We start from the raw sequence: 26,974 nt of genomic DNA, 5'->3' as shown, positions 1-26,974 counted from the left end.
AAAAAGGAAGCAAATTCTGACACCTAGTATAATAATTATTATAATATTAAGCTAAGTGAAACAAGCCAGCCACCTAAAGACAAAGTACTATATGATTCTACTTGTAAGATATTTAAAGTAGTTAACTTCATTGAAACAGAAAGTAGAGTGGTGGTTCTTTAGGAGCTGGGGAGGAGGGGAATTGAGGAATTAATGGGTATAGAATTTCAGTACTGCAAGAAGAATAAGTTCTGGAGATATATTGCACAATAATGCTCATATACTTAGATGAACCCATGAGTCTATATTTTAAGAAGTCATTATTGTATAGATAGAAATTTGAATAGTCCATATCCTTGACTGTAGATTCATAGCTCTGTAGTATATCCAAAATTCCAGCACATGCCAATTAATAAATGTCTGTATTTTATGCAAATTGCCTTTTCAAGTGTGTGGAAATATTTATTGCTTTGGCTGTAATTTTAAAAAAAGAATTAGGGGGCTGGGAAGATGGCTCAGTGGTAAAGTGCTTGCATCACATGCATGAGGGCCCTGGGTTCAATTCCTCAGCACTACATAAGCAGAAAAAGCCAGAAGTAGCGCTGTGGCTCAAATGGTAGAGTGTTAGCCTTGAGCTGAAGAGCTGAGGGACAGTGCCCAGGCCGAGAGTTCAGGCCCCACGATGGAAAAAAAAAAAGAATTAGGGTTTTAGACAGTGGAGGAGGCAAAGCAGGTTTTAGAATGTGAATTTGAGGGTGAAAGTCTACAAGGAGAGAGGGAACCTATGTGGAATTTTGGGTAGTTCCACCAGGTCTTGTGGTAGTGGTGGTGGGGTGCTGGGATATTTGTAGTTAGAGAGTGGATTCATGTTAGTGCATTCTGTCATGTTCTGTCAGAGAATTGTCCAATAAAGTATTGCAAGTAGAGATGTGTAAACTTTTTCTTTTTTTAAACCTTAAACCTTCAACTTATTCTATTTCTAAAGTATTCTTTTAGATCATAAACAATATTAATAAAAATTCCCATGTTATAAAATCAGAAAAGCATTGAATACTTGTATGGAGGAAACTCAGAAAAATAATATCTTTGTAAGCCAAAATCTTCCAGCAAACAAAAGATGGGAAATTGAAATTGTTTGTGCAATGCTCATTGCTACATCTTTCCACAGTAGGCACTCTAGTCTCTATATGACCTTGTATTATTAGTAGATGATAGGAGGTAGTGTAAGTGCTATAATGGATTATTTTTAGTGGGTGCAAAAATATTGAGGCCTTCATGGTTTCTATGGTGACTTCAGTTCCCATCAGTTAAAAACAAATTTTTAACCATGGAGATCTTCTGAATTATATTCTTGATGTTGGGAATACTGAAATCCTGGTGTGTGTGTATGTGGAAGGAAAGTGGACATCACCCCAAACAATCTTCCTACATTGGAGCTCTCTTTTATTTACTTCAGTAAATAAAACATGGAGGCAAGGAATTCTGGAAAAGCAGTTAATTCTAGAAAGCAGTTAATCAGCATTCTGAAGCATACCCCACCAGCCAGATAATTGGACTTCCAGAGCAGATGTAGGATGGATTTAATGAGGAATTATAAGGCCTAATTTCTTTTAAAAGTTATATATACACACATATATAATATATATGTATATATCCCACTTTGATGTGTTTCCAGTGGGAGTCTAACAAGAGTGTTATTCAGCAAATATTGTTTTTAGCATTTAAAATATACCAGGCATTGTGCTGAATACTTGCTTATTTTATTTTATCCACAGAGTAACTGTACTACAGCTCTCTTCTTGTGCTCCAGTTCCCTTTCCCCATTTTATACAGAGAAAAGTGAGATTAAACAATTTGGATAACATCATATTAAAAGTGGCAAAACCAGGATACAAGCCAAAGAAACTGTAACTGTTTATCTTATGGAGACGAGGTAGAAGGGAAAGAAAAGTTCATAAGCTTCTGGTGTGATGGTTTTTTAAAAAAAATTTCAACATCTATAAAGAAGTTGGGGGCTGGGAAGGTGGCTCAGTGGTAAAGCACTTGCCTTGCATGCATGAGGCCCTGAGTTCGATTCCTCAGCACCACATAAGCAAAAAAAAAAAAAAGCCGGAAGTGGCGCTGTGGCTCAAGTGGTAGAGTGCTAGCCTTGAGCTGAAGAGCTGAGGGACAGCACCCAGGCTGAGAGTTCAGGCCCCACGACTGGACCCCCCACCCCCCAAAAAATAGAAGTTGGTAAGAGGAATGTTCTTAGATTTCTGACATTTCTTTTTTTGCCAATTCTAGGACTTGAGCTCAGGGCCTAGGCACTGCCTCTTAGCTTTTTTCTGCTCAAGGCTGATGCTGTATTGCTTGAGCCATGGCTTTTTGCTGGTTGATTAGAGATAAGAATCTCAGGGACTTTCCTGCCCAGGTTGGTTTTGAACCATAATCCTCAGATCTCAACCTTCTGATGAGCTAGGATTATAGGCCTGAACACTGGCACCTGGATTTCTGACACTTCTTAAGTTCCCCAGTATTATTTTGGTTCTATGCTTTTAACAGTTCTATACGTGTGTGTGTGTGTGTGTGTGTGTGTGTGTGTGTGTGTGTGTGTGTGTGTGTGTGTGTGTGTGTGTGTGTGTGTGTGTGTGTGTGTGTGTGTGTGTGTGTGTGTGTGTGTGTGTCCTGGGCCTTAAACTCAGGGCTTAAGGACTGTCCTTGAGCTTTTGTGCTCAAGGCTGGTGCTCTACCACTTGAGCCATACCTCCACTTCTGACTTTTGTGGTTGATTGTAGATAAGAGTCTCACAGTTTCCTGGCTGTGCTAGCTTCAAACCAGTTTCACAAAGTTTCCTTCCTGGGTTGGCTTCAACGCGGGGTTCTCAGATCTCAGCCTCCTGAGTAGCTAGGATTTTAGGTGTGAGCTACCAGTGCCTGGTTGCATTTTCATTTTGACCTGATACTGTCTTCTGAAACTGTGGACTCAGGTCTGAAGAGGACCTGTAGCCTGGCTTTCTTCTTGAGCCATCAAAAGTACTTTCTCTCCACGTCATGCTCTGGTAGACTGACCTAGGTTGCCAAGTGACAACTGTCTCTGGGGAATCCAGCATTCCTTTGGCTCCTTTTTCCGGCAGCTATGTATCACCTGATGGCAAATTCAAGTTCTGTTCCACGTCCCCCCCCCCCCCCCCCCAGTTGTGATTGCTTGTAAAACTGTCACCGTGCAACAATGCTAATCCCTGTTACTGAATATAACTTAGGTAGGTGGACATTACTGTTGCTTAAAAGTAAGAGCCTTTCATGTAACTAATTATTTTCAGCAGGATGGGATTCCATAATTTGCCAAAATTGAACTATATAGTTCCCAACTTTGCAGCATGTGGGAATTCTTAGCTGTAATACTTAACAATAACAATGGATTTCAGTCTTTCCAGATGTTTCCTTATATTTTTGTCCCTGACTTCTTATGGAAGGCATGGAAGTTTTAAGATGTACTTGCTTTTAATAAGGGGTAGGGAGAAATTTAAGAGAACAAGACTGGGTGGGGGTGAATCTCAGATCATCAGCTTCCTAGCTGTTAATCAGTTTCTGATCAACATGTAGCGATGGACTAATGATTCTTACTTGCAAATTCTCTTTGTATTATTGGGTGAAAGACATTTGTCTAGAAATATGCTTATGTCTCTGGTGTTTCATTTTGGCTGGAAAGCTGAAGCGTCCTGATTTGAACTCCATTGTAATGGCTTTCCTTTTGATGAAGGATAGCAGCAACTTCTAACTATATGTAAAACTTCCCAAGAGAAGGTGGACAAATGACCTATGACTTATATTCAAAAGTATGTAAATCTTAGAATAATGATTCTGAAAGTCAATATTGAAGCCTCTTCAGATGCCCTTTGTTATTTCATTGTTGTAAAGTGCTCAAAAGAAATTTGTCTCAATTTCTTTAATGAAGATGGTGGAGGACAGAAATAGCTAAATGCAAGCTGAAAAGTAAATGCATTCTTCTGAACCTCTGATTCAGTGTTCATGGTGATGTTCTTCACTGTGCACTGTCTTTTCTGGTGCAGTCCAGAGAGGCTGTGGGCTATTTACTTATTCATTTATGTAAGGCTCATAGCTCCTTGGAAACTATTCATTTAGAATTTAAACTTTGTAGTCATCCACTTGTAGAAATAAGCTATCACATTCAGCTATTTTGAAATTCAACATAAATTTAACTGTAGTTAGTGATATGACTTTGACCAAACCAGGAAGTTTTTAAGTACTTTTGTTTCCTTTTCTGTAAAAGCTGTCTTCTTATCTAATCTATGATTTTGGAAAACATTGTTTAGGGATTGGAACCACGGGACAAGGTATCACTGTACTGTATTCTGAGTTTCTTTTTACTTTGTTGTTGGTCATGGGGCCTGAACTCTCTGGGCCGGGTGCTGTCCCTCAGCTCTTCAGCTCAAGGCTAATGCTCTACTACTTGCGCCACAGTGCCACTTCTGGCTTTTTCTACTTATGTAGTGCTGAGGAATCGAACCCAGGGCCTCATGCATGCGATGCAAGCACTCTACCACTGAGCCACCTTCCCAGTCCTCTATTCTGAGTTTCTATAATTAACTCAGAGATGAGCTCCTAATCCTCAAGAAACTTGCAATCTAATTTATTTATTAAGCAACAATTATTCTTTCTTTTTCTCTTTTTATTAGTATATATTAATTGTACAATGTGATTCCATTGTGATATTACATACATTTATGTAATGTACTTTGACCAAATTCACCCCCTCTATTACCATTTATTCTTTTTTTGGAAGGGGGACAGTTATATGAGGGTTTGAACTAGGCTTTGTGTTTGTGCAGCTTGCTCACTAGTCTGGCATTCTATCACTTGAACCATCCCTGACTAGCTCAGCTTTTTATTTTTGTCAGCCATGGGCTTGAACTCTGGGCCGGGCCTGGGCACTGTCCCTCAGCTCTTCAGCTCAAGGAGAGCACTCTACCACTTAAGCCACAGAGCCACTTCCGGTTTTCTGGTGGTTTATTGGAAATAAGATCTTCATGGGCTTTCCTGCCCTGGCCAGATTTGAACCATGATCCTAAGATTTCAGCCTCCTGAGTAGCTAGGATTATAGGTGTGAGTCACTGGTGCTCAGCTCTAGCTTAGCTTTTAGCTGGTTAATTAGAATAGAATCTTTTATTTTTATTTATTATTTTAGAGTGGAATCTTTTAGAGTTTTCTGTCCAGGTTGCCTTTGATCTTTATCCTTTCAGCCTCCTGACTCACTAGGATTACAGGCCTGAGCCACCAGCGCCTGACTTGCTATTTATTCTTGATGATTTGAGATTTTTGTCAGCTGTGTGAACTCCAGCAAGTCATGTGATATGTCTGAGTTTCAGGTTCCTAGAACTTTACTCTCTGACTTCTTCTGGACCATCTGTGTTATAAATCCCACATAATCACATATTCAAGGTTGTTGAACCTGTGCTAAGAGTGTGGTTGCCAGAGATTGATGCCTGGGTTTGAATTCTCACTCTGTGAGTGTCCTGGGCAGTTCCACAGCTCTTCTGTGCCTCTGTGCTCGTGAGGATCATCAAGAACCATTGTGAGTTAAGGCATGTGATGCACTTAAAACAGGGATTGGCCCAACATGTGATTAAACCCTCAAAAATGTGGGCTGTTGTTCTTTAAAAATAATCATGTTCAGAGCCAGATGTTGGTAGCTCACACTCAATCCAGGCTTCTCACAACGCTGAGATCTGAGGATCATATTTTGAAGCCAGCCTGAGCAGGAAAGTCTGTGAGACTGTCATCTCCATTTAACCATCAAAAAGCTGGAAGTGGAGCTATGGCTTGAGTTTTAAAATCCTATCTTTGCTCAAAAAAGCTCAGGAAGTGTCCAAGCTCTGAGTTCTAACCCCAGGACTGGCATGCGTGCGCACGCACAAACACACACACACACACACACACACACACACACACACACACACACACACACACATCACAATCCCCCTCCACCTCCCACAATCCTGTTTAGGAAGAAGATGGTGTTGGCTTTGGTTGTTGTTGTTGGCAGAGTCCAGCTCTTCTGGTGGATTTTCTGAACAGAGTGATTTCCTCAGAAGCTCTGGCCAATGTGCCTTGTTGACTGTACCTGTAGGGTTGCAGTGTGTCAGACTAACCTTGAACCAGAAGGCACAGCCATGTGGGTTTTGTTCTGTTAGATATTCTTGGCTGGGAAACCACTTTTTTTTTCCCCAAGCAATTGCTGCTCTAACATCCAATGAGGCCTAGAATCCGTCCTTCCTTGTGTCTGAGGTGGTTACTGATATTTTCTCTACAAGTGAAGAGTAATCATGGGAAGGAAGAAGACAAAGCTTTCCAGTTATAAATAGCTTCTTAATGAAATGCTCTTGCCATGGGCTTCTGATAATTATGATGGGAGCTGTTGGCTATAATCAAGTTTAATTGCTAAGGAGCACAGCCCTAAGCACCTATGCTCAGGGGCTGTTTTTATAGTTTTCTATTCTGTCCAAGCCTTAAAAGTCTCTGATTAGGAGTCTAATCAGTCTTTGTGTATCCTGGAGTGGGCTTGTGACTTCATGCATAGTCCGCCCTTGATACATGGGCTTGTGTGGTTATTGTAAATGAGATGGTAGAGTGGATTATATAGAGAGAAAGTCAAGGTGCTGGAGCAAAAGTGTGCCCTCTTTGTTCACTCCTCTCATGCAAGGTATGAGAGTCTGTGTTGGTATGTGTGCATATGAGTATCTGTATGTATTAGAAATGAAGGCATAGAAAATGAAATGAAGGCAAGAAAAGGCTATAAAATATCTTCAGAGTGATTTCATGCTGTCTTCTAGAAATATGACCCACACTTGCTTTAGCTAGAGTAGGAAATTTTGGATATCCTCAAATTGTTAGTTTTATAGGGTCAAATTACATTTTACAGGTGATTACTAACGCTTCTTGTTACTCTTTTTCTGTCTACCTTTTATAAGCTTATTGCCTAATGGTGTTTCCTTCAGACTTTGCATGGGCAAAATGGAAATAAAGACCTAATCAGTTGATTTTTCTATGTCATTACTTTTATAAAAGGTGTGGCTTAAAATGTTGAAAGTGAGATGTGAATTGCAGTTTGGATCCCTATCCATGGCCCTTGTGATCCATGCTGGGATGTGTCATCACCGTCAGCTTCTGTGTTTGTTCTGACAGCTTTCTTCCTTACCATGGAAACTGCTTGGTGCCTGCCAGCCCCTTTCCTGTCCACAATTAAGGTTATGCCCAACTCAAATAGTACCTTTCAAGTGCCCTAGATAGTTTTTGCAGCCTCTATTTCCTGTCCTAAACTCTTCACCAGTTGTTACCTAATAACACTACATTCCCTTGCCTGGTCCCTGTAGATTGCAGCCCATTGTCTCCTTGGACCTGGGTTGAGATTTTTCTAGGTTGGTGAGCTTTGGTCTCCATTGCCTTGATTTGTGGTTTGGCCAGGACCACTGCCAGGCTTGTCAAGCCTTGCTTTGTCAAGCTTTTGGAGCTCCCATCTGGGTTTTGGACACTAGAATCCAGTGCCCTAGTATGGAACTGAGACAGGTAAACCACTCTCAGGTCTTCTGTGTCCACAGCTGTAATTCTCAGTTGGGGTTGTCCTGAGTCTGTGGCTGGTGAATCATGGGCTAGGCAGAGCACAATGTTAAGGAGACTTGTGGTCATGGGATGATATGAATGTGTCAGGGGTTGTAGCAATGTCCCATATGGTACTGCTCTGGTCTTAGCTTGTCAACTTAACCAATGCTGCTGATCTCTAGGAAGCAAGGAAGAGGTGTCATCCTCACCTGCCCTCAATGCAAAGCAAAATCATAAATACAAAATCATATTCTCCCCAATCTGCTTCCAATCTAGGTCAGTAGCTGTAATTCAGTATGTGGAAGTTAACTTAATAACCACGTGTCTATCTGTGAAAATGGAACTAAGAAATGAGCAGATGGATAGGGTTGGGAAAGATTGGGGACAATGATGGAAGTCATGACAATGATCAAGATGCATTGTAGCTGGGCTCCGGTGGCTTACACCTGTAATCCTAGCTATTCAGGAGGCTGAGATCTAAGGATCATGGTTCAAAGCCAGCCCCAGCAGGGAAGTCCCCGAGACTCTTATTTCCAATTAACCACCAGAAAACTGGAAGTGGTCCTGTGGCTCCAGTGGTAGAGTGCTACCCTTCAGCTGAAGAGGCTGAGGGACAGTGCCCAGTTCCAGAGTTAAAGCCCCACAACTGACAAAAAAAAAAAAAGATGCATTGTACATATAAATTGATATGTAATCTTAAAATCCCTCTGGGTAACTATAGAAAAGTAATAAATTTGTAAGACAAAAAATGAACTTAGTTTGATAATGATGCTATAATAATTATAATGATTACTTTGTAGGTAGCTCTGAGGAAGCAGTGTGTTTCCAAGGGCTCAAATGATTTTCAGTATTTTCATACAGAAACTTGACTACATTGTGATAGGTTACTTGATCTTTTTTCTTTTAAAGGAATCTACATTCAAGAGCCAGGTGTGATGGTGTGTGCCTGTAATCCCCGCTCCTCTGAGGTTGTGGCAAGAGGGCAGGAGTTTAAAGGCAGCATGTGCTTCCCTGGGAACTTGTCTCAGAAAGAAAGAAAGAAACAAATGCAATAACAAAAAGCTATATGACAAACAATATATTTATATTCATTTTCACTGACAATTGTATTTAGGTAAAAAAAGCTTTTTCATACTTAAAAAAGATGTCACTGTATTTATTTGGTTAAAAAGTACATGTGGATTACTGTGCATGTCTTTTAATTGATTTTTGATTATCAGGCTCAAGCCTATAGGTTTGTCATGTTTAAAAAATCTGATAGGTGAGCAAAAAAAGCTTAGAATATATTATTAATTCAGTTAGGAATGCAAATTTATATTAAAATAAAATAGTTTATTGTGAACTGCTTTAGCTATGATAAATAAAATTATTATGCAGTTTTTAGGAGCCTATCTGTCCATATGTGTATATTTTAGTATCAGGTGTTTCTTCTCACTGTTCATAAAATCTGACCGACAAATGGCTTTATTCTTTATCTTTTTATTTGGCCTCATCTGGGACTTTAATTTGAGGGCTATTTTCCTTTCATCGATGTGACAATTCAAGCTTACTTCAGAATCTATGGGCTCCCACTGGGCCCTTCCCTTCCTCTTTGGACATTATTGTTTGATTATTACACTTCACTTTAATTTCCTCCTACTGATTTAAAGTCTTGGACTGTTCTAATGTGAGCCAATCTGAGTTAGTGTTTTGGAGAAGACCCTAGGAGGCCAGGGGCCAAATGCATTCTGCAGTTACTGTGCTGCTAATTTAGTTAGTCAATAAAAAATATTTATTTTCTAAAATAGCCAGATAGTTTATTATCAGTTTTATTACCTAATTTGTTGATATTTTTTTTTTCAATTTTGAAATGTTTATTTTTATTTATTTATTTTTTTTAATTGTATTTTATTTTATTTGAGGATATTTTTTGTATTATTCTTTTGTTGGGGGATTTTCATTAGATAAAGTTTTAACTGTTTATTTTAAATAAAAATTTTAGACATACTTTTTTTTGTAGCAGTATAATTTAAAATATATACTGATTTCTTAAAAAAATTGTCAGCATGATAATTGTCATCAATTTCCCTTATGCCTTGTATAATCTAAACCTGCGGATTAGATAAAATTTCTCCAGATACTAGAAAATTATGTTTGGCTGTGTTAACAAAGTATAACAAAATACATAAATACATAAATATAACAATATGTAAGATATATGTGTATATGTATATATATACACATACACTCCATAATGGATAATAAACATCTCTTTTTTAAAAAAAATTAAAAATTGTCTTTAAGTTAGTACAAAGGGGTTTCAATTCAACATGAGTACAATGCATCTCTTAAAAATTATTTAGTTTCACAAAGTGGTTGCAATTTCATAAGTCAGGTTATGAGTACAATGCATCTTGATCAATGTCACCCCTTCTATCATTTTACTCTGTTTCCCTCCTCCCATCCCTACCCTCCAGTTATAGAATTTAATTTTTACAAATATACATGGAAGATAATGCATTTACTCACTCTTCTTCCCTCCATTCTCCATTTATGTTATAGTGCATTTTGATCAATGCCATCCTTCCATTATTCTCCCCCATCTCTTAAATATTTCATTATGCTTAATATCTCTCTCTCTCTCTCTCTCAAAATAAGGTCTTGCTATTACTATATATCCCAGGCTGGTTTCATAATTGTGATCTTCCTGCCTCAGGCTTTCAAGTGCTGGGATTCTGGCTCTCCGGGGTGATCTGTGTTTTTCAATACTATTACCTGAGGAGCATCTTTCACAATGCAGATTGCTGGGCCAACTTTTAGTTGGCCTAATAAAGTAAGGATAGTCCTAAAATCCCAGGTAGATCCTAGAATTACACTTTGTAATAGCTTCCCAGATGACTCCACTGATCTCTCGGCTTTTGAACTTATCATACTGTAGAAATCCTAGCCAGAGAAGTTCCCCATTAAACGAACAATGGAGTCTTTTTTTAGCTTTTGTTCACCTGCCAGGTATAGCTCCTTACCAGCCTTATGTGTCTGAACCTACTCTGATGGGGAACTCAGGGCCTCACTAGTACTTCTCTGAAATTGTTTCTTATTTTCCAGCATGCGTATTACATGGGGGACACTTTTGCCTACTGTTTAGAGCAGGGAAGGTACACATGCTTGTATTCTGCACATAGCTTTGTGTGTTATCTTGATAGTTGTGGATTAGTTTGGAAATCCAAGTACATTTATGTTTATAAAGTTTGGAATTCCATGATTGCTAATGTGAAGATCCATCATACCAGAATTCATTGTAGTTTTGTCTTTTGCCTTGCTTTAGTATAATTTTAATAGATTTTATGTACCTTTAAGGTAGTCAATGTCAGTGAGTGCTTTCAAATACAGAACCAAGAATAGCTCCTTTCTTGGGATTGTAAGATTTGCTGAAGTCCAATTTGAGTCTTGGGGACACAGAATCAGCAGCTGCTTGTTCTTACCCCTTTCTTCCAGGGACTTCCATGGAAATATGCCTAAATTTGAGGGTATGGACTAGCCACTGGGATCTACTTAGTGACAGGTTTCTTTTGTTCATTTGATTTAGCAGACTTCTTTTTCTCCAAGCTCTATTTTAAGCAAGTTTCCTTGCTAGAGTCTAGTAGCCCAGTGGCTGTGGTGGAGGTGGAGGATGGTAGGGTGGGAGAAGAGAAGGCTTGAGAAAAATCTTTTGGAACACAAGTTGTCAACTAATGTTCAGCAGACATGGGCTGACATCCTAACAAGGTTTCTTGGAGGCATCTTACACATGGTGAGAAAACTTTTGTGATTCATCACACTTACTAGATCAGGAAAAAATACAGAGTAGTGATTCCTCATAGTCTCAGACTGTATGTGTGTGTGTGTGTGTATGTGTGTGTGTGTGTGTGTGTGTGTGTGTGTGTGTGTGTGTGTGTGTTTGTGTGTGTGTGTGTGTGTGTGTGTGTGTGTGTGTGTCTGTGTGTTCCCAGTACCAATGATCCAACCCAGGATCTTGTACCTTCTAGTCAAGTATTCTACTATGGAGCTATACCTCAGTAGCTATCTTGAGGTCACCTTTTATGCCCAATGATTATTACCATTACAAAGGTTAGCCACAACTTGAATGGTGATTATCATTAAATGGTGAGATGCTAACACTTGCTTTCTGAACATAGGTATTTTAAGAATGCCTTGGTACCCGAGGGCTCACCATCTCTCTGCTTTAACACAGGGGGAAAGTCAGGGCATTAACTTAGGCCTGTAGTTAGGGTAAAGACCTCAGTGCATATCTCTGGAAGACATGCTCACCTTGCCTAGGGCCACTTGTCACTGTACTCCTCCCTGAGGTGCAGAGGGCAGCCTCTGTTCTGAGATGCTAGTAGCTATGGAGCAGATGACTCTCTTCCTTTGTTTGTTTATTTGGCATGGTGAAAGGTGGAGCCTTGAAAAGGCTATTCACAAATACTAAGCAGACATCAGGAGATAAGCTCAGAAAACAGAAGCCCACAACTTGGGTAATTTTTGAGGTAAATATCTTTAGTCTAACAGAAATATCCTGCTTTCAGGCCTAACTGTATTTTGTATCCTTTGCTGGGAATTGTAATGTATAGTTCTAGAGGACCACTTGGTCAGACATAAGTGACACTCACCTGAACTATGACCTGTTGCTTGCTGCTAAAAGGACATTGAGTCTTCTCCTAACCCTCCCCCTTCTCTGATTACAAGATTCTTACATGTATAGATTCCCTCTGTCTACTTTGTTGTGCTTACCCTCTTTACCTAAGTATGTGATGGAGCAGGGGTACTGGATTTCCTTGAGGACTGTAAAGATTAGCTTTCAACTAGTCTTTGAGTATCACTGAATACAAGAGAGAAGCCCACGATGCAAGATGGTAGGCTCTGGCAGTGGTAGGGGAGGATGATGAAATAGCTAGGTCCCACTCTTCTTTTATTGAAACTAGAGATGCACCTGGATTGCACACAGGTAGGAGGACAGTCATGCAGTCTGGTACTGTTCCTATGGCTGGTGGCCAGTCTGTCATTAGCTGCCATCAAAGTCTCAAAAGGGAGACAGCCTTGAGGTCTGGGGGTGGTAGTCCTGCCCCTCGATGTCCATCTTGACTAAGGTGCAGGAGTGGACCAGACCAGAAAGGAAGAGAAGGTTGTGATGGGGATAGGGGAAGAAGGAAGTAGGAAAAGAGCAGAATAGGAGTTAGAGGTATGGCTCAGTTGATAGAATGCTAGCCAATGAGTGAAAGTGCCAGGTCTGAGTCCTGGTCTTGGACCTGAAAAAGAATGGAGCATCTTCCTGGTGAGCATGACCATGTGCTTGGGTCTGGTCATGGAGGGCCCTAGAAGTCATTGTGACTTGTACAGTGTATTTTATTTGGCATCTTCCAATAAGACTTTGATTTAACAATTTCTTATTGTTTCTTCTAAGCAAACAAGTGAAAATAGATAAAAATGTGTGCTTATACAGTTTCCTCCAGGGTATTTCTCACTATTAAAATAAATTGGATTTTCCATGTTATAATCAAGTGATTATACATACTCATAATTCATGATGAGAAAATTGTATACACATGCATATGTGGTGGCACGCTTGTATGTGTGTGAATGTTCTTTCCTTTTTATTTCGAGGCCTGTAACCTTTATTAGCCAGCTTTAATTGTTCCAGGGTAACTGATTCTTCTTAGGTATAGCAGATGGTAAAATGGCCCTCAAGTGTGTTGAGGTAACTGTGAAGCTGATTAATTCTCAGTGGGACATTGTGTGTTAATTAGAGCTTTATTTCTATTAGAAGGAAAAGAAGTATGTTGCCACATATGATAATCTTAAAACTCTAAGAAAACTTGAGAAACGAATACATTCCCTTGTCAAATGCGTAGGGTACCGTAAGAGAATTGCTCATGAATAGAATTTTAGAATTTTTTGTACTGGTTTCTTTTTGTACTGATCTAGATCAGTAATTCTAGAACCCAAGTGATCATCAGACTCATCCAGAGAATCCAGATTGCTGGGTTCACCCTGGTGGGTCAGGTCAGTAGGAGCAGGATGGAGCTTGAGAAGTTCCATTTCTACCAAGTGTCCAAATGACACTGGTGCCATAGGGTAGTTACAGCTCTCTATGAGTGTTCTACAGGAAACTGATTTCACAGGCTTCATTTGTTCACCAACTGTTTAGTGCACTCCTGCTGGCTTAGGTTGCATTTTAGAGCAAGCCAGAGGGTTTTTTTTTTGTTTTTGCCTTTAGCAGCTTCTATTTCAGAGGAAGAGACAGACAATACATTGTGTGGTACTCAGTAGGGATGAAGGTTGTGTAGAAAAAGAATACAAGAGTAGAACACTTTGTAGGGAAGGCAGGAAAAAGCAATTAGAGCAGAGGAGCAGTGGTAGGGTCAGGAGAGTAATGGACAGGTCTAAACTCAGCAGGAAGAAGCTTAATCTTCCTGGAGTTAGAGAGATGGTAGGAAGGAGAGTAGTCATAGAGAGCAGAGGAACCGTTTGAGGCATACATGCAAACATTCCTATGATCAAGTAAGTTTTGAACACACAGAATTCATCATTATTTTACTTTAGCCCTTGGTGTTAGTGTGTTTTCCATTGCTATTTCAACATGTCCAAGACCAACTTGTAAAGAAAAGAGGTTTGTTTAGGTAACTGTGGAGGCTGAAAGTCTAAACAGTATCTCTCTAGCTCTCAAGGGCCCCGTTGGCTGTATCACTTTGAGGTGTATGGCATGCGGTGGGAACGTGTATGAGAAAGGTCACACTATGGTAAGAAAGAAAGCCAGACTGAGATTGGGGTCTGCAGAGTTGTGACAATCCTTCCCATGGGAGCGCCCAGTGACCCAGCAATCCGAGAGTCTGTCTCAGAGTCTCATTATGCAGCCCAGGCTGCCTGGAACTCATGCTCTTTCTGCCTCAGCTTCCTGAGTGCTGGGATGGCAGGCAGCCACAATATACAGCTAAGTTCACTTTTTAAAGGTCAGTCAGAGCACTTGTCAACATTGCCACACTGAGTGTCCTGCTCCCAACACCAGCCTTGGAGAACAAGCTACATTGAAGCCATAGCACCTGTGCAAATACTCATTAACCTCCAGGGAAAGAGGCAGATACTTACTTTTCTTAATTTTATGTGACCATGAATCTTTTAATTGCCCCGCCATTTCAGAGAATAGTGTTTCTTGAAACCTACTTGGGAAGTCTTGATCTATGGATGTGTTCCTCCCTCCCTTCCCTAATCCTTCCCCCATATCTCTTTCTTTCTTAGCATACATTAGTTATAAAAGGGAGACTTTCATTGTAACATTTCCATGCATGAATGCAATCAGTCCTTACATGAATTTCAATCAATCCTTACTTCCTTATCTTTGTTGAACCCTCTCACTTTCTATCTAAAGAAACGAGACCAGGAGAACCAAGTGATTAGCCCATGGTAACAAACCTTAAGGCAACTTGGGTGGTAGAAAGTATTCTGGGTTTGGATAAGGCAGATGAAGTTTGAGTCTCTGCTGGGACTTGAACTCATCGCTTAGGTACGGTCCATGAGCTTTTTTTACTCAAGGCTAGTGTTCTATCACTTGAGCCACAACTCTACTTCTAGCTTTTGGTAGTTAATTGGAGATAAGAAGCTCGTGAACTTTCCTGCCTGGGCTGGCTTTGAACCACAGTCTTCAGATCTCAGCCTCTAGAGTACCTAGGATTACAGGCATGAGCTACCAGTGCTCAGCCTGCTCTGACATTTTTGTCAGTGTGGACCTGGGGCATGTTGCCTGAACTCAGATAAAGAGGTGGTGCCATGAGCTCTTTAAGGGTCTTCTTGTCACTCTGGATGAATGACTACTGATTTTGTCAGTTTTTTTTGGATGACAGATTTTGTGTTAGTTAAGCTAGAGGAAAAACTGTGGAAGATGCATGTAAATATATTCATCAGATACCACTATGTGGATTTATTTTGTTGCTTGCAAATGAAAGCTTCTTGCAGACAAGTAATTAAAATAAAATCTGCCAGAAAATGTAGAACTTGAAACCATCACATGTTGGTAAAGAAATGAAGGAATGTATAAAGTAATGGTAATGTATTTTGTGGCAAAATATTTTAACATCCTTTTCCATTTTCATGAAATTCATAGTTGATTTGAATACAAGCAGTAAATCTCAAAATAGTGACATGTATCCTTTTCTGGTATTTTTGTCAATAACTATTGAGGAAATAATAATAATGAACACTTTGATTTTTTGCTAGCTAGAGTTACTTTGGACTAATATTTTTCTGGCAGCATTTGCTGCATATAAAGGAGGACTGAAATGTTCATTTGTGTTACAGCTTTACAAATGTAAGTTATCTATATTTGAATTTGTGCCTTAAAGGGATGTTGATGATAATAGAATCTTAGTCAAGTTGTGATTTGGACCTGAGGACTCCAGGGACTCAGGATGTGAGTTTTAAACTAATAAAGTGACAGCAGAGGTGATTAGGGGTTCTCCCTTAGTGATAGTTAATCTTCACTGCCAGCTTGATTGGATTAAGAAGCACCTAGGAGGACCAAGCATAGGGTGGCCCCTGCCTATAATACTAGCTACTCAGGAGGCAGAGATTTGAGGATCACAATTTAAAGCCAACCACAGAAGGAAAGTCTGTTAACTCTCATCTCCAATTAAGCAGCAAAAAGGCTGAAAGTAGAGCTGTGGCTCAAGTGGTGGAACACTACCATTGAGTACAAAATCTTAGGGACAGTGCCCCAAGACAGGCACAGAAGAAGAAAGAAGAAAGAAAGAAGCATCTAAGAGATTTGTAAACTGCATCTCTGGGTGTTTCTGTGAGGGATTTCCAGGAGAGATTAAATGGCGAAGACCTGGTCTGAATAGGGATGGCACCATCACAAAAGCTGGGAACCTAGATAGAATAAGAGAGAGAAGAGGGCGAGAGGAGAAGGCCCATAAATGCAGGCACTCTCCCTCTCTCTGCTTTCTGACTGGCATGATATGAGCTGCTCTGCCATGCCCTCAGCAGCTTTCTGAGACAATCAATGTATGTTCTGGAGTTGGAAGTCATAGGGAAGAAGCGGGGGGGGGGGGGGCGCTCAATGGCAGAGTACATGCCTAGTTTGTATGAGGCTTTAGGTTTGGTAGTAAGAAACTCACCTTTGTGGTTTTAAGTCCTGAGATACCTCAGGCTGCTTGTACTGCAGCACTAGCTAGTCAGTCCTAATTACTGGACTTAACAAACTGAGAAATTCAGTCCCTACAAGACAGAAGGGAGAGCAGTGATTTGATAAACAATTACTTTAATGAGGAGATACCAGATGGTGCCCCTTTTATGGACTTTTACTGAGGGTGTGTATGTGTGTGTGTGTGTGTGTGTGTGTGTTGGCCCTGGGGCTTGAATTTAGCAGCTGGACACTGTCCCTGAGCTTTTTTGCTCAATGTTAGTGCTCTACCCCTTGAGCCACAGCTCCACTTCCAGCTTTTTTTGTGTGCTTAATAATTGGAGATAAGAGTCTTATGGACTTTCTTGCCTGCCTAGTTTTGAACTGCAATCATCAGATCTCAGCTTCCTGAATAGCTAGGATATAGGTGTAATCTGAACCATTGGTTTTGAGCTCCTAGGAATTTTTTGTTCCTGTGAAGCAACATATTTTGAAGACTTTGTTGAAGAAAGAATGTATGTATACAGGTTCTGTTACTACCTTTTTACTTTGGTATATGTTATAGAAGTATATCATAAAAAAGGAATGTTCATGATGGTTAAGACCATGAGGTTGGGGCTGGCTTGCTTGGGTTCAGAGCCTTTCTCTGTTATTTACTAGCTGTTATTTGGGGACAGGTTTCTTGAACTCTCTGAGCTTCAGTTTCTTTATGATAATAATTTGTATTGCCCATCTCACCACATTGTTGCAAAGAATAATTCTGTTACTATATGTCAAGGAGAGTAATTTTAGCTCTTCTTTCACTTTACCTTACCTTTCCATCTCTTATGTGTATCTGCACATGCATGTGTGTGTGTGTGTTGTGATGGTATGGTAGCTTGAACTCAGGACCTGGGCCCTGTCTCTTTTTGCTTTACCTTTGAGCCACAATTCCATTTCTGATTTTTTACTGGTTAATTGGAGATAAGAGTATCACAAACTTCCCTGCCTGGACTGGCTTCAATCAGTGATCTTCAGATTTAAGCCGAATCAATAACTAGGATTGCAGGTTGTAATCTTATAAGCACTGGGTCTCAGTAAGTTTAGAACACTATTTTGTGAGGAGAAATTCCATCTGTTAGAGCAAAAAGAGATCTCACGTAGCCTTGGAGCTGAGGAATAGCTTTGATTTGGGGTAGAATTTGTGAGTCCACAGCTTTCTGATCAGCCTTGCGCTGCTCTGTAACCTCGTATTTCTCTTTGCTGTGTGTCCAAGATCTCGTCCTCCTGGTGTCTGAGCTTCTGCAGCTGCTGCTTCATGAAGCAATCGTTGGTGAGGTGTTTGGGGATTTTCACCTTGCTGATACCGATTTCTGTGGAGGTGGCAATAACAAACTTCTGGTGTGTTCTGCGCAGCTGCCTAAAGACGACCACTCCCTTGCCTCCGTGGGGCGCAGGGGGTGAGGAGGACGGTCCCTGGAGCCATGCTGGGCCGCAGCCTTCGCTGTGCTCTCTGAAGGGCTTCTTGCCATGGCTCAGCAGCTGCCAGGCACATCCTCCGTGGTAGTATCTGGGCATTTCCCGAAGCTTAACCACCCGGCTTCTTCCGTTCTTGTTACCACCAACTGGTTTTGTGACAGTCGCGAGACCCTTCTTGTTTTTCTTTTCAACCTTGGACTTAGCAGCCGAGTACTTCCTCTGTATACATGGCTTTTCTGGAGCGCATCGCAGACCGGGAGTATCTGCCAGTTCCTCGGTCCAGGACCGGCTTTGGCTGCAGTGGGGACTCCCTTTCTTGGGCTTTTTAGCCTTAGGGGTAGCCTTCTTCACCTTGCCATCGGCATAAGCCTTCTTGGCTTCAGGTTTCTTCTCCTTAGTGTCCGGCTTCTCAGCCTTTTCACCCGCCATCTTGCAAGATGGGAAATTTCTTGTGGTTATTCTTGACAGAAGAAAGGCTAAAAAGGATGGCATACTTAAGAGTGGTCATCTCTGGGTAGGAGAATTCCGAGTGGTTGTTATTTTTGGTTTTGGTGCCCGATTTGTTTGCACTACACTTAAATCACTTTATAATTAGAAACAAACTTATTTAGAAGTGAGGAGTTTTAGATCAGCTTGGGCATCATAGGGAGACCCCCCCCTTTTTTTTGGTGGGTCCTGGGCTTGAACTCTGGGCCTAGGTACTGTCCTTAAGCTTCTTTTTCTCAAGGTAGGTGCTCCATCAATTGAGCCACAACTCCACTTTCAGCTTTTTTGAGTGAAGTTTCCTGCCTGGGCTGTTTTTGTTTTGCCTGGGCTGCTTTTAAACCATGATTCTCAGATCTCAGCCTCCTGAGTAATTAGGATTACAGGCCTAAGCCAATGACTCCCGGCTAAAGCCCTGCCTTAAGAAACAAACAAAAAACAAAAACAAAAATCAAAGGAAGCAAAGGAAAAGAAAAAACACCCCAAATGAACAAAAACTCCCCAAATGCTAGTGGTCTTTTTCTAGATGAGTATATGCTACTCTCCACATGAATTCCTATCACTGCTGCTTTTGGGTCACAATTTTGACCAGCTTTTCTTGATTTTCCACTTGTTCTTAAACCAGTTTTTCATCTTGATTTTGTTATTTCATTTATGAGTTTTGATAATAAATGTTTGCCTTAGCTACTTGTTGAGGCCAATGGATCTCTGGTCTCATTGCTTACCAAGCCTTATAAATTCTTTCTCCTGAAACTTTCACACAACTGATCAACCGAACCACTGTCCAATCTAGTTTAAATGTTTCCCATTGACATCTGGACTGCTAGAGGGTTTCCTCCTGTCCTCCTTCCCTCCTCATTTCCTTCCTCATTTCCTTCCTCCCTCCCTCCCTCCCTCCCTCCCTCCCTCCCTCCCTCCCTCCCTCCCTCCCTCCCTCCCTCCCTCCCTCCCTCCCTTCCTCCCTCCCTCCTTCCCTCTTTCCCTTCCTCCCTTCTTTCTTCAACTGAGGACCATACTTCCTAGGCAGCCACCCTACATCTTGAGCTATGTCACCAGCAATTTTGCTTTCATGCCCAGAACTGTTGTCCTCTTATTTGTGTTTCTGTAGCTGGGGTGTCGGGAGTGCACCACCACACCCAGATTTTTGTTAGGTGAGAAGGGGTATCACAAACTTTTCCCCAGGGTTGGCCTTGGATACAAACTGATCTCAGCCTCCTGAGTAGCTAGGATGATAGGCGTGAGACACTGAAGCTGTGGTTCTCTTTTAATGCTTACACAGTGATACCAGAATTTTAGATGCTACTTTGTATAATGTTTTTGCTCACTATCTGAGGTCCCAATCATCGCCTGCCACCTGGGAAGGGCCAGCCTTGGGGGTTCTTAGATAAATTTCAGTGGAAAACAAATTGAGGACAACATACATGATGTAGTCAGCTCAGCACCAGCACTCCACAGTACAGAGAAAAGGAAACACATGAACTCTGCAAACCAGAATGGCAGCAGTCACCATAACATGGATAGGTGCTGCAAATCCATTACATGCATGAGCTTAGTCAGGAGAGGAAAGATACTTGTTGGTAAATAGCACATAATTACTTTACAGTCATTCTTAATTGTGCTTGTCCATTTTAAAGCAAAACATTAGCTGAGAGCTGGTGGCTCACATCTGTAATCCTAGCTACTCAGGAGGCTGAGATCTGAGGTTTTTCAGAGTCAGACAAATTGAAGAGATTCTTATCTTCAGTTAACTAGCAAAATGGTCAGAACTAGAGGTGTGGCTCAAGTGGTAGAGCACCAGCCTCAAGTGAAAAAGAAAGAGATCAAGCCCACGAGTTCAACCCCAGTACTAGCAGAAAGAAGCAAAAAGAGGAGGAAGGAGGAAAGAAAAAGAGAAAGAAAGAAAGACACATGTAAATCATGATACATTTCATCTACTATAAAAATGATATAGTATTTCCTCCCTTCTGAGCCTTTAGTGAAGCTCTCTGTTATCTCCTGCCAAATGGAAAGTACCCACTATGTGCCAGAGACCCAGGTGAGAACTGGGATCGTGGGGATGTTGGAAAACACACAATTTTCCCCAGGGACCTCATCACCCAGTAGGACAACATCCAGTTCATTAACAACAGAGGCATTAGCTTATCACTGGAAATCTATATACGGTTTCTTTGATTTCATTAAAAAATTCAATATACAACAATTTAATGACCTTCTCCACTAAGTGACTCCAGAAGGCTTGCTTTGGAGAATAATTAAGTGGCCAGTAAGAGACACTCAGGTGTCAGGGTAAACAGCATTATAAATAGTAAAGTCAAAAATTAAAGTCAACAAGGAAAGTAGTTCCATCAAAATTCTGTCTTTACATTTTTAAAAAAGGAAATCTTGTTAGTCTAGCACTTATTTTTATAAAAAAATTACAAATACCTTGTCTCTCACCCAATCTATCTTTCTCATGAAGAGCTCTTAAGGTGTTAGGAAATGCAAGCAACCTCAAAAATACTACAATATACTTATGGAAAGAAGACAGATACAACCTGTCTTAAGAGACACAGGTTGGTGCCATTTCCATACCAGAGCACAGAAGTCTGTGTGATTAAGGCCAAATGGGAAGATCAGAGCTATTATCATTTGCTAAGAAAAAAATCATGAACATTTCACACAAGTGTAGATTTAAGCAAGATCTTTAAGGATTAGTAAAATTAGGATATAGAAGGGCAGAGGTGCTCATAAGAAAAGATTGTGCCAGGTGCCGGTAGCTCACGCCTATAATCCTGGCTATTCAGTAGGCTGAGATCTGAGGATCTCGGTTCAAAGCCAGCCCGGGCAGGAAAGTCTGTGAGACTCTTATCTCCAATAAACCACTAGAAAACCAGAAGTAGCGCTGTGGCTCAAGCGGTAGAGCGGTCGCCTTGATCTGAAGAGCACAGGGACAGCGCCCAAGCCTAGAGTTCAAGCCCCAAGACCCACCCAAAAAAAAAAAAAAAAAAGATTGTGAATACAGAATGAATTAGTTAGGATGGCAGAAAAGCATATAAATGTCAAGGCAGGAAACTGAATTATCCACAGTAATGGGGAACAAGAAGAGAGTGGGGGATGTGAACCAACTTGGGGTGTGTAAAGGGAGGAGTAGATGAAAAAAGTCGTGTGTGTGTGTGTGTGTGTGTGTGTGTGTGTGTGTGTGTGTGTGTGTGTGTGTGTGTGTGTGTGTGTGTGTGTTAGTACTGGGGCTTGAAGCTAGGCCTTTTCATTTAAGTCTGACACTCTACCACTTGAGCCATAGCTCCTCTTCTGGCTTATTTGCTGGTCAATTGAGTTTGAGAATCTCATGATATGTCTGCTGGGGCTGGCAATCTCAGCCTTCTGAGTTGCTAGGATTACGGACGAGAGCCTGTAACATGCCTTGGCTTATTTTTATTTGATGTAGGTGACATGGTAAGGGAACATCTTATGCATAAAGGCAGCCTTGTGAATAGCTCTGTTTGTCTAGTACCTGAAACCAGGCCCTGATCCTGTCCATAGCTCTTCCCAGCATCTATGCATGTACTTGTTCCTCAGTCTTCCAGGACTCTGGGCATGATGAGATCTAGAATGTCACAGGGCTTCCTGCTAGTCTTGTGGGCCTGCTGGTCCTTGACCTCAGTGTCCTCCACCCATTCCTTCATAACACTTCAAGAGAGAGACACTTGGGCCTGGTACAATGAGTGGTTCACACTTAAAAGCTACTAAGAAGGTAGATTTCACTAAGAATTACAGTCTGAGGCAACCAGCTAGCATGGTTTTTTTGAGGCAAAAAGCTAGCATGACCCCTTGTAAATCAATAAGCTGGTCGTAGTGGCTTGTGCTATCACCCCAGCTACATGAGGGCCATAAGTAGGAGGCAGGCATAGGAGAATTGGGGGTGGGGTGGGGTAGCAGGACCTTACCTGAAAATTAACTAAAGCAAAGAGTACTGAAAGCATGGATCAGGTAGTACCTGATGAGTAAGCACAACTCTCTGAGTTCAAGCCACAGTACCAATAAAACAAAACACAAGCTTATTACTATCAGATTCCATGCTGATTTCCTTTCTAGGTTATTTATTTGGCCACATATCTAGCACTATTACTTACCACTTGGTTTTTGAATAGTCTGGGTCTACATTGCTTTCAGAACACAAAATAAATGAACAAGAGCAAAACCAACAATCTATAGATATTGTGTACCGTTCACTGGCTGAGGGTGACTGTACTGTTGTACAGTGGGCAAGCTCCTTGACCAAGAAGTGCCAGTTTATGCCAGCTTATGTGTCCTAGGATGCTTTCTACTGATTGAGAAATAAGCTGTTTTTTCTTGGGGGACAAACATGCACACAGAGTTCTAGAAGAGTGGATTATGTGTGTGCCAGTAGATAAATATTATTTGGGGAATATTTCTGATACAGGTAGCATTTGAATGAGTTGAAATGGTGTATGGTATTCCTAAACACAAAAGGCAAATATTCTGGAATCAGATCAAATTACTTGTGTTCAAATCCTGGTTCTAGAATCTGCTTCTGGGGAAACTCAACCTAAGACACTTGCTGTTTGTGAGACATTCATGTTTGTGAGATGATAATTTTAGATTATACCAAGACACTGAATTTAGTTGGCTTGCGTCCCTTATTCCGCAATTAAGATGCACAGTCGAAAAGCATCTTAATTAAAGAATAAACTGCTCACACATTATATTGTTACAGTATTCTGATTCATTGTCAGACCTAAATGAACATTAAAGTGATAATTATGTGGGTAATTAGTTTATACCAAGGTTGTTAGAAAGAATTATTCACCGGAGATGGAAGGTATTATTACTACATTATTTTGGTCTTAGAATGTTTGTGACTCTCCAAGTCATATGTTGATAAAAATCCCATGAGCTGTAATTTGGGCCAGCAGTTTTTAAGCTGAGTTGGCACAGTTTGGATGAGAATGAGTTCAAATAGCTAGGGTTAATGTTCACTCAGTGGCAAGACAGACATGCACCCTGGCTGCTGCTGGCGATCATGGCTAGCACAAGTAATGAGATTTGCAAAGATCTCCATGTCTTAGTTCTACCCTCTGAAAATTACTGTGTAACTTACTGTTAACACCTTGACCCCTGCCAAGGGGTTTTGTTTTTTGAAATTAAGTTCTCCTTGCTGTAGTAGTCAGAGTAAACACATATTTCAAAATTAGGGCATGATCACAAAGTAAAAGAGGCCATGTTGCCTTAATGGGATGATGGTCACCATGTAATTTTGGTCAAAGGAGATCTAAGAGTTGACCTGTCTTCAGCTTGTCTGCTGAAATAATTTGAAATTGTTTATGTTGTTTACTTGCTTTTAAATCTACTTTTGAACTTTCCCTGCATGCCTCTAATAGTATTAAAGTTCGGAGAGGCAAAAGTGTTGTTAAAAAAGTACTACAGAGTGGGGCTGGGAAGGTGGCTCAGTGGTAGAGCGCTTGCCTTGCATGCCTGAGGCCCTGGGTTTGTTTCCTCAGCACCACATAAGCAAAAAGAAAAAAGCCGGAAGTGGCACTGTGGCTCAAGTGGTAGAGCACTAGCCTTGAGCTGAAGAGTTGAGGGACAGCGCCCAGGCCCAGAGTTCAGGCCCCACGACCGGAGGACCCCTCCGCCCCCCCAAAAAAGTACTACAGAGTGTTGGTAGCTCATGCCTGTAATGTTGAGGAAGCTGAGGTCTGAGGAACAAGGTTTGAAGCCAGTTCTAGCAGGAAAGTCTGTGAGACTCTTACCTCCAATTAACTGCTCAGAAAAAGCTAAAAGTGGACCTATGGTCCAAGTTGTAGAGCACTAACTTTGAGCAAAAAGAAGCTCAGAGACAGTGCCCAGGTCCTGAATTCAAGCCCCAGGACTGGTACACACACAATTTCCCTCCCGAATTAAAAAAAACAAACCCTAATAAGAAATGGAAGACTAACTACAGAAGAGATTAACAGGAGAAAAGAAGAAAAGACTGTGATGAACCTCTGTCTATCACCATCTTTTTCTGTTTCTCTGACTTTCTTCTGTGTGTCTGTGTGTCTGTGTGTCTGTCCCTTTCTATGAAGATAGCATCCTGGCACCTATCAAACACCATTTGAAAATGAGGGGAAGGAGAAAGAGGGTTTAAAGAAATATAATAATATAATGGAGTAAACTTGTTCAAAGCACACTGTGCACAACTATGAAATATCACAATGAAAATACCTGTAAATATCACAGTGAAACTTCCATGGTTTTAAAAAAAAAAACAGTAAAAGAAAAATGGAGCTGGGCACTGGTGGCTCATGCCTGTAATCTTTGCTACTCAGGAGGCTGAAATCTGAGGACTGCAGTTCAAAGCCAGTTCAGGAAGGAAAATCCATGAGACTCTCATCTCCAGTTAACTATCCCAAACCAGAAGTGGAGCTGTGGTTCACTGCTCAGGCCCTGAGTTCAAGCTCCAGGACTGACTATACATTCTCTGTATCTTTCTACTAGAAAAGTACCACTAGTGTTTATATTTTTAATGGTTTGATTTTGGTATATGTTGGGCTTAAATGTATATGTGAGTTTTAAGAAGCCACCAGACCATTCTCCGGCATGGCTGCACCATTTTACATTGCCCACCAATGATGCATGAGAGGTCTAGTTGCTTCATTTCCTCACCATTATTAATATAGTGGTCTTTTTAATTTAATTTTTATTTTTAATATTTTATTTTATTTTTTTATTGTGAAAATACTGTACAGAGAGGTTACAATTACATGGGCAAGATAATGAGTACATTTCTTATCAAGCATTGTAGCCTCCTCCTTTGTTTACCCTTCCCATCCTTCCCCCGCCCCCCCCCCACCCAATCCTCCCTGCTTCCCCCCCTGCCCCCACCAAAGTTGTAAAGTTCATTTTCGACATAACAACTTGTATATCTCATTGTTGCAATGGGTCCACCTGTATCCCTATTTAGACGATTTGTTTTTCCCCTTCCCCCCACAAATTATACCGACATCAAATATAGTGAAAGCAGGGGTTATACTGTGGGGGAGGGACATACAAAGCAACAAAGAAATCATCTTATAAATGTGTTAGAAACAATCGCATGAAAGAAAAAAAACATTTGAATTCATATCTTTTTAATTTTAGCCATACTGGTGATAGAAGTTTTTCATGGCTTGCATCTTCCTTTATGTAATGATTAACAATCCTGAGAATCTTTTCATAGACAATTTGCTTTCTTGGTACTTTCTTCTTTGGAAAAATATTAAATATTTTTGCCTATTTCAATATCATTTGGCCACTGAGTTTGTAAGACTACTTTTTTGTTTTTTCTTTGTGATGGAGATCAAACTCAGGGCCTAACATGTGCTAGGTAAGCACTGAGCTAAATCACCAACCTCAAGTAGTAAGAATTCCTTTTATGCAGCCTGTATATAATTAAGTCTTTTGTTAGACATAACAAAAGACATACAAGTCTTTTGCAAGTATTTTCTCCTAACCACTGGTCTACCTTCTTTATTTATTTATTTATTTTACATTTTTAGTTTTTACAGAAACAGATTTTGGGCTCACAGAGAAAAGGAGAGAAAGACTCAGAGAGTTCCCATCTATTCCTTGTTCTCCAGTGTATACTCCCCCAATACCATCCCCCAGCAGTGGTGGATTTAACTGATTCACCTGCACTAATACATCTTATCCTGCACACTCATCATTTATGTTAGGATTTATTCTGTGTGTGTGTGTGTGAGAGAGAGAGAGAGAGAAAGAGAGAGAGAGAGAGAAACAGACAGACAGACAGAGACAGAGACAGAGACAGAGAGACAGAGACACACAGAGACAGAGAGACAGAGAGACAGAGATACAGAGAGACAGATACAGAGAGAGACAAAGACAGACAGAAACAGAGAGAGGAGTATATTGGGGCTTGAACCTGATCTGGGCACTGTCTCTTAGCTTTTTCCACTCAAGGCCAGTATTCTATACTTGAGCCACAAATACACTTCCAGCTTTTTGTTGGTTAATTGGCCTTTCCTGCCTAGCCTGGCTTCAAACTTCCAACCCCCAGCTCAGCCTCCTGAGAAGCAAGGATTATAGGCATGAGCCAACAGTGCCCAGCCAGGATTCATTCTAAGCATACATTTTTATGAATGTGGAAATATGTAGAATGCCATCCTGATTATCCTTTTCATATGATTTTATTCAACACATGGTTCACCATGCCCTTTCAGATGGAAGTTGGACTCCCCTACCACTCACTCACTATTTAACAGGAGGTATTCATAAAGCACAGCTTCAAAAATGACTCCTAATTGATTGATGGTTAAGGAATAGTACATTTTGGGTAATTGAATAT

The 26,974-nt window shown here is 40.8% G+C and overlaps 1 protein-coding gene and 1 pseudogene across 1 annotated transcript in view; one reads left to right on the top strand and one right to left on the bottom strand.

The window, feature by feature from the left end:
* The window catches only part of Slco5a1 (solute carrier organic anion transporter family member 5A1), a 125,892-nt gene that overhangs the window by 9,305 nt on the left and 89,613 nt on the right, over positions 1-26,974 (top strand). The gene's annotated exons all lie outside the window — the stretch shown is intronic.
* LOC138805783 (large ribosomal subunit protein eL6 pseudogene) lies at positions 17,790-18,600 on the bottom strand (annotated as a pseudogene).

Source organism: Dipodomys merriami, unplaced genomic scaffold, assembly GCF_024711535.1.
Source record: "Dipodomys merriami isolate MVZ:Mamm:240054 unplaced genomic scaffold, mDipMer1.0.p SCAF_4, whole genome shotgun sequence".
In the NCBI taxonomy this organism is placed as follows: domain Eukaryota; kingdom Metazoa; phylum Chordata; class Mammalia; order Rodentia; family Heteromyidae; genus Dipodomys; species Dipodomys merriami.
The sequence above is the reverse complement of the archived record's forward strand: the minus strand, read 5'-3'. Positions and strand labels throughout refer to the sequence as shown.